Source organism: Nomascus leucogenys, chromosome 2 (genome assembly GCF_006542625.1).
Source record: "Nomascus leucogenys isolate Asia chromosome 2, Asia_NLE_v1, whole genome shotgun sequence".
NCBI classification, from domain to species: Eukaryota; Metazoa; Chordata; class Mammalia; order Primates; family Hylobatidae; genus Nomascus; species Nomascus leucogenys.
Genome location: NC_044382.1, coordinates 8,449,181 through 8,458,926, shown reverse-complemented (window position 1 = coordinate 8,458,926; position 9,746 = coordinate 8,449,181).

The window sequence follows — 9,746 nt, the reverse complement described above, 5'->3', positions numbered from 1 at the left end:
TCAGGGTGACCTCCTTAACAAATGGCCTGTCCCACCGTCAGACCACAGTGCCTCCTAAGTGGGTTCCAGAAGGCTGACTTCTGTGGCTGACAGCTCCTGATAATTCCAAAAATCATAGAATGATCTTTGGAAGGCTTCCTTCACCCCACCAGAAATCCAGTGTTGTATAAACTCTCCCACAGTATATAAGGCTCCAGAATAATCTAGTCTTTAACTCTCTAGCTTCAGCTCTGGCTGCTGCCACCCCATCCCCAATTCAGAGTGGACTACATTTCTTCTCTTTCTCTGAAAGTGTCTCATATTATCTCACTTTTGGGGTAAGTAATTTTCCCTATTCCCAGAATGCCCCTTGTTCTAACTCCAGTTTTTCCTGCTAAACTCTGGTGTGTCTCTTTTTGTCCCAACCTACATGCCACTTCCTCCAGGATGCCTTCGCTGAATTTTAAGCCACTTCCTCCAGGAAGCCTTCATTGAATCCTAAGCTAAGTTAAAAAGCCAATGGCCTTTCCAGTCACCGAGGTGTTAGCTTTGTCTGAGTTTTTCTTAATTTCCTTATAATGGCACATCGCTCTCCCTTATAAGCTCTTTGTAGTCCACAAAGCAGGAATGATATCTTATTTCCCCACTTTTTTCATGAGTGAATAAAGGAAAGAGCACCAAGGAATAATCTTAAGCTGAATTTCTGTGCTGGCTTCTGCAACACATATACTGAAATTAAACTGAATTTCCCCGTGAAAGCGCAACGAATGAGAGTTCTGAGCTGAGCTCATGAGTCTGTAATGTGAGAGGCAGTTTAGAAAACTAATTCAGATCCCGGTCAAACAGACCTAGTTTCAAATCCAAGAACTGCAATTCTCTGTGACTTTAAGCAAGTGACCTAGCCTCTCTATGCTTCAGTTTCCACGTCTGTAAAATACAGATAAGCTTTATTTGTTTCCTAAGCTGTTTCATAGTGTTATTTTGAGGATCAAACAACATTAGACACATGGAACTCTTAGCACTGTCACTGGCCCTGGTAAACACTGGATAAATGTTTACCACAATGATTAGGATTTGTTATGCTGTTGTAATTATTAAAGCCATATTTTAAAAAGCAAAAGAATCAAGCGTAGATGTTCAGAGGGCTGCTGCCATAGAAACCTGGCTAAACACACAAAGTGTAATTGGCTCTTCAGCCGATGTTGCATGTACCACAGCATCTGGGGGTCCTCAAACAGAATCTACCTCTACAAATAAGATTTTTGTTTCCTTTGTCAAGATCAAACCTGATAAGGGAAAAAAAATAAAGCATATCATTTCAAATTCCTGGTTCCCTAGCATTCAGAATATGACAGGTGTGTTTTGCTAAATCTGGTGGGAAACATTGAGTGAGGCAAGGTAATTCTTGGGTCTTGAAATTAACTTTTTGCACGTCCCAGTTACATTTGGTACTGTAGGCATCCATGTCACAGTGGCAGAGGCCCAGGGATGCAGAGGTAATGTGGCGTAGTGGTCAGGGACACAGATTTCAGACCCCAGAGCCACAACTGACTAGTCGTACCACATTGGCAAATTACTTTACCTCTATTTGCCTCAGTTTCATCACCTGTAAAATGGGACTAATGACAGTATCTACCTCAAGGTTTTATAAGAGAATTAAGGGAGTTAGTGTTTGCAAAATGAGTAGAAGAGGAAACTACGTGAAGTGTTTGTGAAATAAAGTAAATAATGGAACTGTGAGGCCAATTCAAACAAGAGAGGAAAATTAGAGATTGTCACTTCAGAGCCTTGGGGATCATCGATGTGTGTATTTATCTCTGTATTTTTGTTTCAAAAGTATCTGTTCAGAAGGGCAAGAAGGAGGCAGAAAGAAAATCCTTTTCATTCTGCCTGTGTCATCGGCAATTCCTGTGGGGAAGAAATCAATGAGAATTTGATAAACAGTTTGCAACCCTCTCTGACAAATCTCAAAAATTGATTCCACTAAGATTCCTTGACTTTCAAGTCCTCTATAAAAAAAGACAAAAATAAACCCAGGCTTTTCTCTAAGGTAGAAGGTGAAATTGTATTATTTCCAGCAACAATGATACTTTTTACAAAGGTAGACTGGTTACATTTCCACCAAAGTTACTTGATTTTATGAGAAGTTGTTCAAATGCAGAATATGGTAGCAGCACTCAAAATCAACAGCAACAAGTACCATGCATTTACATGGTGCTTTAAAGATTTCAAAACTTATGTGTATATCTTAGTTGCCTCCCACATATGTGCCATCCCTCTTGTATTGCAGAATAAAAAGCAAGTGGCCTAGAATTAGGTAGCTTACATCATTCTGCACAAGCTTCTATTCATAAGCAAATGAATTCATGTTTCCGGGCCTCAGTTTCCCTGTCTATAGAACAGACAAGGTACGGGTAGTATTCCCCTCCATTCTGGTGTATTATAAGTATTCAGTGAGCTAACTATGTAAAGCCCCTCACATGGCAAGTGGCACATATTTTTAGTATTATTGCCTCACATGATAGATTCTAAAGATTAGGTTATGAGACTAGAGTGTGAAAACTAAGTTATATGAAAGTGCTTTGAAAATATCACATTGAAGGAATTTATTTTAAATGGGATTCACATGTTAAGGAACGATTGTTCAATTTTTACATATGATAATGATAATAAGGTTCTCTTTTTAAAACAGGCCCTTTCAGATTGCAGCCTCTAAATGCCATTAACCACTAAAATGAACCAAGGCTGCCTGGGAAAAATGGCAAATTCCAGGCCTAGAGCAGGAAATGTGCCATCTTGTCACACCAGACAGCAAAGGAACCATCAAGGCCACCAGGGCTGTGACAAAAAGGACTCAGAAGACAGCCTGGAGAGACTCCTATTGACCAAAAACAGGACAATGTGAGCCTTAATAAAGATAATAATTGTAAAGAATTGAAAAATAACAACTATGCTGAAATCCGTGAGTATAAATGATACTAAAATAAAGGGGAAAATCAAGCATTTATTCTGCTCTTTCCATATAAACTGCTCCTCTGCATAATCAAACAGTTAAATAGGAGATGTTGCTTTGTATGCGAGGATTCCAGCTAATAAATGCAGAGGGAATAGTAGAATATCACCATTTTGTACACAGCTAATGAATTAATGGATCTAGTCAATGATCATCTATGTCTGTTCATGTCACCATGGAGAGATAGTTGGTGCCTATGAAGTAGCCTTCCTCTTCAAAAGAACAAAAGACAGACTCTTGTCAAGCTTCTAGATCTAATTGTCAAATTACAGAAAATGCAAGAAACAAACAATTATGTCAAACACCACCACACAGATACAGGGAGAAAAATTAAGAATCTGTGGCCAGGCACGGTACACACACCTGTAGCCCCAGTTACTCAGGAGGCTGAGGTGGGAGGGTTGCTTGAGCCCAGGAATTCTGCAATGAACCGCGGTTGAGCCACTGCACTCCAGCTTGGGCAGCAGAGTGAGACCCTGTCTCAAAAAGACAAAAAATAAAGAATCTACAAGACATTTGTCTAGTACAAGACATTTGACTCAGTTTCTTCAATTAAAAAAAATTGGGAGAGAAAAACAAAGGAAGAAATTTATAGATTAAGAGAGATAAAAATATATCAAACATTCAGAATATATGTACCTTATTTGGATACCAGTTGAAACAATCTGGTTTTTGTTTTTTTTAAGAAAAAAGACAGGGAAATTTGAATACTGACTGGATATTTAATACTAAGGAAATTACTCTTAATTTTTTTAGAGTGAAAATGGTATTGGTTTTTAAAATTTTAATTCAAGTGAAATTCACAAAACATAAAATTAACCATTTAAAAATAAACAGTCCTGTGGCATTTAGTACATTCAAAATGACATGCAACCACCACCTCTATCTAGTTTTAAAACATTTTCACCACCTTAAAAGAAAACCTTAAAGTGCAATGTACACTACTTGGGCAACAGGTGCATTAAAAGCTCAGAATTTACCACTATATAATTAATCCACGTCACAAAGAAAATGCTTGTACCCCAAAAGCTATTGAATTTTTTTAAAAAAGAAAACCCCACACCCTTTAAGCAGTTGATCCCTATTCCCCTCCCTACTTCCCCTGGCAAGTGCCAATCTGCATTCCGTCTCTATGGATTTACCTATTTTGAATATTTCATCTGTGTGGATCATACAACATACGACCTTTGTGCCTGACTTCTTTCACTTAGCATGTTTATGAGATTTATCCATGTTGTAGCATGTATCAGTACTTCACTTTTCTTCATGACTGAACATTCCATTTTATGCGTGTGTCATAATTAGTTTATCCATTCATTTGTTGATGGACATATGGCTTGCTCCAATCTTTTAGCTATTGTGAATAATGCTGTTATGAATATGAATATGTGTGTAGTTGTGTGTACTTGAGTACCTGTTTTCCATCGTTTTGGATATATACCTGGACATAGAATTGCTCAGTAATTCTACATTTAACTTTCTAAGAAACCACCAAACTGCTTTCTTCCGCAGCTGTTCCATTTTCCATTCCCATCAGCAGTGTACAAAGATTTTCATTTTTCTTATTGTAACCATCCTCGTGTGTGTGAGGTGGGTGTGGTTTTGATTTGCATTTCCCTAATGACTAATGATGTTGAGCATCTTTTCATGTATTTGTTGGCCACTTTTGTATCTTCTTTGGATAAATGTTTATTCAAGTCCTTTGCACATTCTTAAAATTAGATTGTCTGTCTTTTTATTATTGAATTGCAAGAGTTCTTTACATATTCTACATGCAAGACTCATTAGATATAGGATTTGCAAATATTATCTTCCATTCTGTGAGTTGTCTTTTCACTTTCTTGAAGATATTTGATGCACAAACATTTTTAATTTCTCAATTTATTTATTTTCTTTTTTGCTCATACTTTTGATGTCATATCTATAAGTCATTGCCAAAGCCAAGGTCATGGAGATTTGCCCATATGTTTTCTTCCATTTAATAGTATTAGCTCTTATTTTTGTGTCATTAATCCATTTTGAGTTAATTTTTTTGCATATGGTGTGAGTTTGAGGTCCAATTTTATTATTTTGCAAGTGAATTATTTAATTTTCAGAGTCTTTATATTCTAAGGAGATGTAGGGATATTTACAAACTTAAATGTCTAGAATTTGTTTCAAAATAATCTATGAAAGAGAAGAATTGAATATAGATAAAATAGAATTGCCCATAAAGTGATCATTGTTGAAGTCAGATAATGAGTAGATGGAGGATCATTTCAGTAGTCTGTATAGTTCTCTATATATTTTTTAATTTTCCTATTAATGATAATAATAAGAGCTTTATAAATAAGAGCTTTATATTTTAGAGAGATTAATTGAAATATTTACAGATAAAATATATGATGTCTGAAATTTATTTCAAAATAATTTTGTTGAGGGAATTGGGGAAGGTATAAATGAAAGAAGATTGGTAATGAGTTGATAGTTATTGAAGCTATATGATGGTATATGTAGGTTCATCATACTGATCTTTCTAATTTTGAGTATATTTGAAAGTTTTTAATAATAAAGCTTTTTAAATGTAATACATAATTAACTGCTAAGATTTTATTTGGTAAGAATGAGAATCTTTCCAAATGAAAGCAAGAGGAGACAAGCTACAGAACAGTATTGGCAGCTGATGTTTATTATTCTCAAAAGCCAACCAACATCACCACTGAATAAAAGGAATATGGTAGGTGAGCATGTTTGAGGAATTCTTCTGGAAGAGGAAAGCAGGCAACATTTGAATGGGCCTTGAAGGATGAGCATACATTTTTGTCAAGATAGGAGAGGAAGGGTAGTCTACTTACAGGTTGTGGAGAGGTGAAAAGGTTACAATATTTGAGAGGAATGAGAAGCTGACTGTAAGAGGAGTCCAGGCAATTAGGCAATGAAAATTAGAGGCAGTCTTTGATTCTCATGCTAAGGATGGATTTTCAAGTAAGCCAGAATTACAAGAAAATTGATGGTCCATAGGCTGATGTAGTCTTTGGCCTGTTAGTGTGTGTGTTTTAATTGACCTAACACTAAAAGCAAAAAAAAATGCAGGAGACTTTACTTTGAAATCTGAATGTCTAAATTTCTTGAAAAATGAGAAAATACAGCAACATAGAGCCTGCATCTCCCATGCAACAATTGACCCAAGCTGAAAGATGGTGTCCATCTTTAAATGGGCTGGGTCTCCTTTAGTTCATCCAGCTCTCCCAGCCTCTATCCCATGCCCCACAGCAGGCGCAGTAATGGAGCTATTAATCACCATTGTTTAGCTGGAGGGTTTTTTGTCATTGTAAAGGAATGTTTACCTGCAACTCTATCAACAGGGAGAAAATGAAATGTAGACACAGAAGTCTGAGTGTCTCAATAAAATATTTGAGAGAGCACATTCCTCTGTGGCAGTAAAGACAGCTCTATTTTCATCTGTTTAATATACAGAGTGTAGCAGTATGGGACAAATACAACTTAAGATGCCAAGGTGACAACAAAAACAGCAATAATAATAATAACACCAAACTAACTAGTACCTACTGAGCACCTGCATGCATAAAATGCTCTTCTACTGCTTTTCAGGTATTGCATCATTACCTACTTATGAAGACACTCTATCCCCATTTTACAAAGAAGGGAACTGGCCCAAGGTCATATTGTTATTATACTCCCAGCCAGGAGGCTATGATTCAAGGCAGTCAGACTCCAGAGCTCCAGGCCACCATGCCAAACAATGACAAGAAAGGTATGACTGATAATCCTACAAGGTTTGTTCATGAATAGGAGGTAAAAGGCATTCCACCCATTGAAGGCAGTGGCATTGTGTTACTCCTTTTTATATTGAAGACTCCCCCCCAGTATCTAGCATAGTGCCTTGTACATCGTAGGTATCCAATAGATACACATTTAATCAATTAATTGACTAGGTGTTGTTATCTGATCCCCTTAGAGTTTTCATTCTTCAGGATAAACAGCTCTTGAACATTTAACATACCTCACTTCTCAGAGCTAACTCCAAGGCACCCAGGGCTAGAACTAGGGGAAAGCAAGAGAGACATCCAGGTTGCAGCATGTGAAACGGATAATAGGTCTTAGGTGCCCAACCTGCACTTGCAGGAGCCCAAGAGTGAGGTCCTCCTTATATTTTGCACCCTGGGTACCTCTCTTGCTTTACCCTAATCCCTGCCCGGTAAGGCATCTCTCTTTTTCATCTTCCTGTACTCGTACTCCAGATGTGATCAAACCAGAGTGGACTATGGGAAGGGCTGCCATCATCCATGCACTGAACACTATACTCCTGTTAATTCTGCCTAGGGTTTCACTTCTAGCTTACTAGCAGCTCCCCTCTCCACCTTAGGCCTGTCTGTCAAGCTGATTTCTTGAGACTGGGAGCAGGACTTCATATTTAATCTTTCTCTTGTTTCTTTCAACAATGACTGAAATCGAGTATCATCTTTTTTAAGGTCCTCATTGATTATTCAGCATAGTAGTTATTTTCCCAATCCTCGTTTTCATTCATTTATTCATTCATCAATGCCCATTCCCTGAGCACCTGTTCTGAGGCTTAGTGTACAGAAATGAATGACTTGGTCTCTGTCCTTGAGGATCTGTGGCATGGTCCAGTGTAAGAGACAGGCTGGTAAACAGTTGACAATTGCACAAGGGACTGAGTGTAGAGAAAAATGTCAGAACTGAAGGCATAGAGGGGCACCTAAACCAGACCAGAGGACCAGGGAAGGCTTCTGGAGGAGGTATCAAGGATATTGAGATCAGAGAGGGATGACCAGATATTGTGCATCATTAGACCTGATAAATAATAAATGAGCTTCCATGTCTGTTTCTAAGTTACTAATAATCATAGGGACAAGGCCAAGGCTAAGCCTTGTAGCAACCAGGAAAACATTCCCACCTGAGAAAGAAAGTCACCCTGATGAAGAGCAGATGTGTTCTAGAAAGCTGCTACTAGCTTATAGGGGGTCTTTATGCATTTTTTTCAATGCACCTGTGGGCAGAGGAATTAGAAAAAGGCAGCCCAAAGCAGCCTCAGCACTCATGCTTCTCTCCTTCCTCCCTCGCCCTCAGTATAGCCTGGTGAGAGAAGCAGAATTCAAATGCGGTCGAAGGGTTCCTTGAGGTATTAGGGTTTTGTTTCTTTGCTTCTCTCCTTTCATCCATAAATATGGATGACTTCCCTTTATGCTGGTAATGCAAGAGATGGCAAGTGACTAGGCCACAGTCCAAAAGCCAGCCAAAGACAAAAAGAATATTTAGGTTTCCAAACTTTGGAGTGTCAGTCAATAGATTTCTGTTCAGTACTTACACAGTTCCTGCCACAAGAAACTTACTGCCCTTCAAGCTTCCAAGTGAACTGAGCTCTCAAATGCTGCATCAGAGCTGCTGGGAGCTGCTGCAAGTTGGCTGCCTCTTTATTAAGGAAACAGCATCCCCTGCTGTCACTCCTGACTACATACAGATTTGCTTTATATATTATCTGAGCTGTGTCAAGATTGTATTGACACCCCTTCACTATACCTCTGGAAAGAAGTCCACCCGGGCTACTGTTCATTGCTTTTGTTTGTTCAATTTATTTGAAATGAAATTGGTGTTGAGAATTTGGGGATACCATCTGATACATTATTAATATTATTACTGATAACAACAATTAGCAATTAGCAAACCAGGTATTGTGCCAAGCACTTATATGCATTGTTTTATTCAAATCTCTCAACAATAAAAATTATCATATCCATTTTATGGATTAAGAAACTGGAAACATTGATCCCTTGGCACAATTGCTTTTATTGAATAATGTAATATTTACTCACACAACACATTTGTATTGAGCACCTGCTGCATATCAGGCTCTAGACGCACAAGGATGAATGAGGCATCGCCTTTGTCTTTGTAAAGTCGTAGCAGAGAAAGGAGGGAGAACAAGAGGAGAAAAAAACTAATGTTGATTAGACATCTAGTCTGTGGCACTAAGCCTGGTGTTTATAATTGGGCAATTTCATCTCATTCTCCAACAATCCTGGGAGGTACGTTTTCATATATCTATTTTACAGGTGAAAAAAACTAAGGCTCAGAGGGTTCAAATGACTTGCCTAAGGTGACACAGCTGGTTGGTAGAGCAATTGGAATTTAAACTCAGCTCTCCTTGATAGCAAAGCCACACTTTTTGAGAGGATATATTGGAAGAAATTATTTAAAAAAAAAAAAAAAAAGGTTTATTGAGGCCCCAGAGGGGGTCAAGAAGATGAAATAAGCACCTTGATATAGAGGCAGTCAGGTAATTCACTAAAACAGTTGCTGATTTTTGAGTTTTGTTATTTACTCATTTCCTCAGTCGTCAAAGGAGCCTAAAACATGTTTGTTGAGCACCTACTATGAGTTAGATATGGAAACCAGGGAGATGGTAATGACCAAGCTAGTATAATGACACCTGTCTTCATGAAGCCTATAATCAGGAGGCTAAGGGGGTCCAGCATTCAACAGTGGAACTCCCAGCAACCTCTCAGATTGGGCCCAAGTGCTGAGAAGAAAGGTATAGCAGGGTGCTACAGGAGTGCAAGCAGTGCCTTAAGTCAGATGGGGGTGTGTTTGGAGGACCTGGCCAAGCAAGTTGCATTTGAGCTGCCCTAGAAGGCTGGGGAGCACCAAGGAGCACTTTCTCTCTAAACAGAGAAAGGATGGAAGAGCTGCCCAGTAGAAGAGGTAGCAGGCATGGATGTTCAAGTCAGGGAGC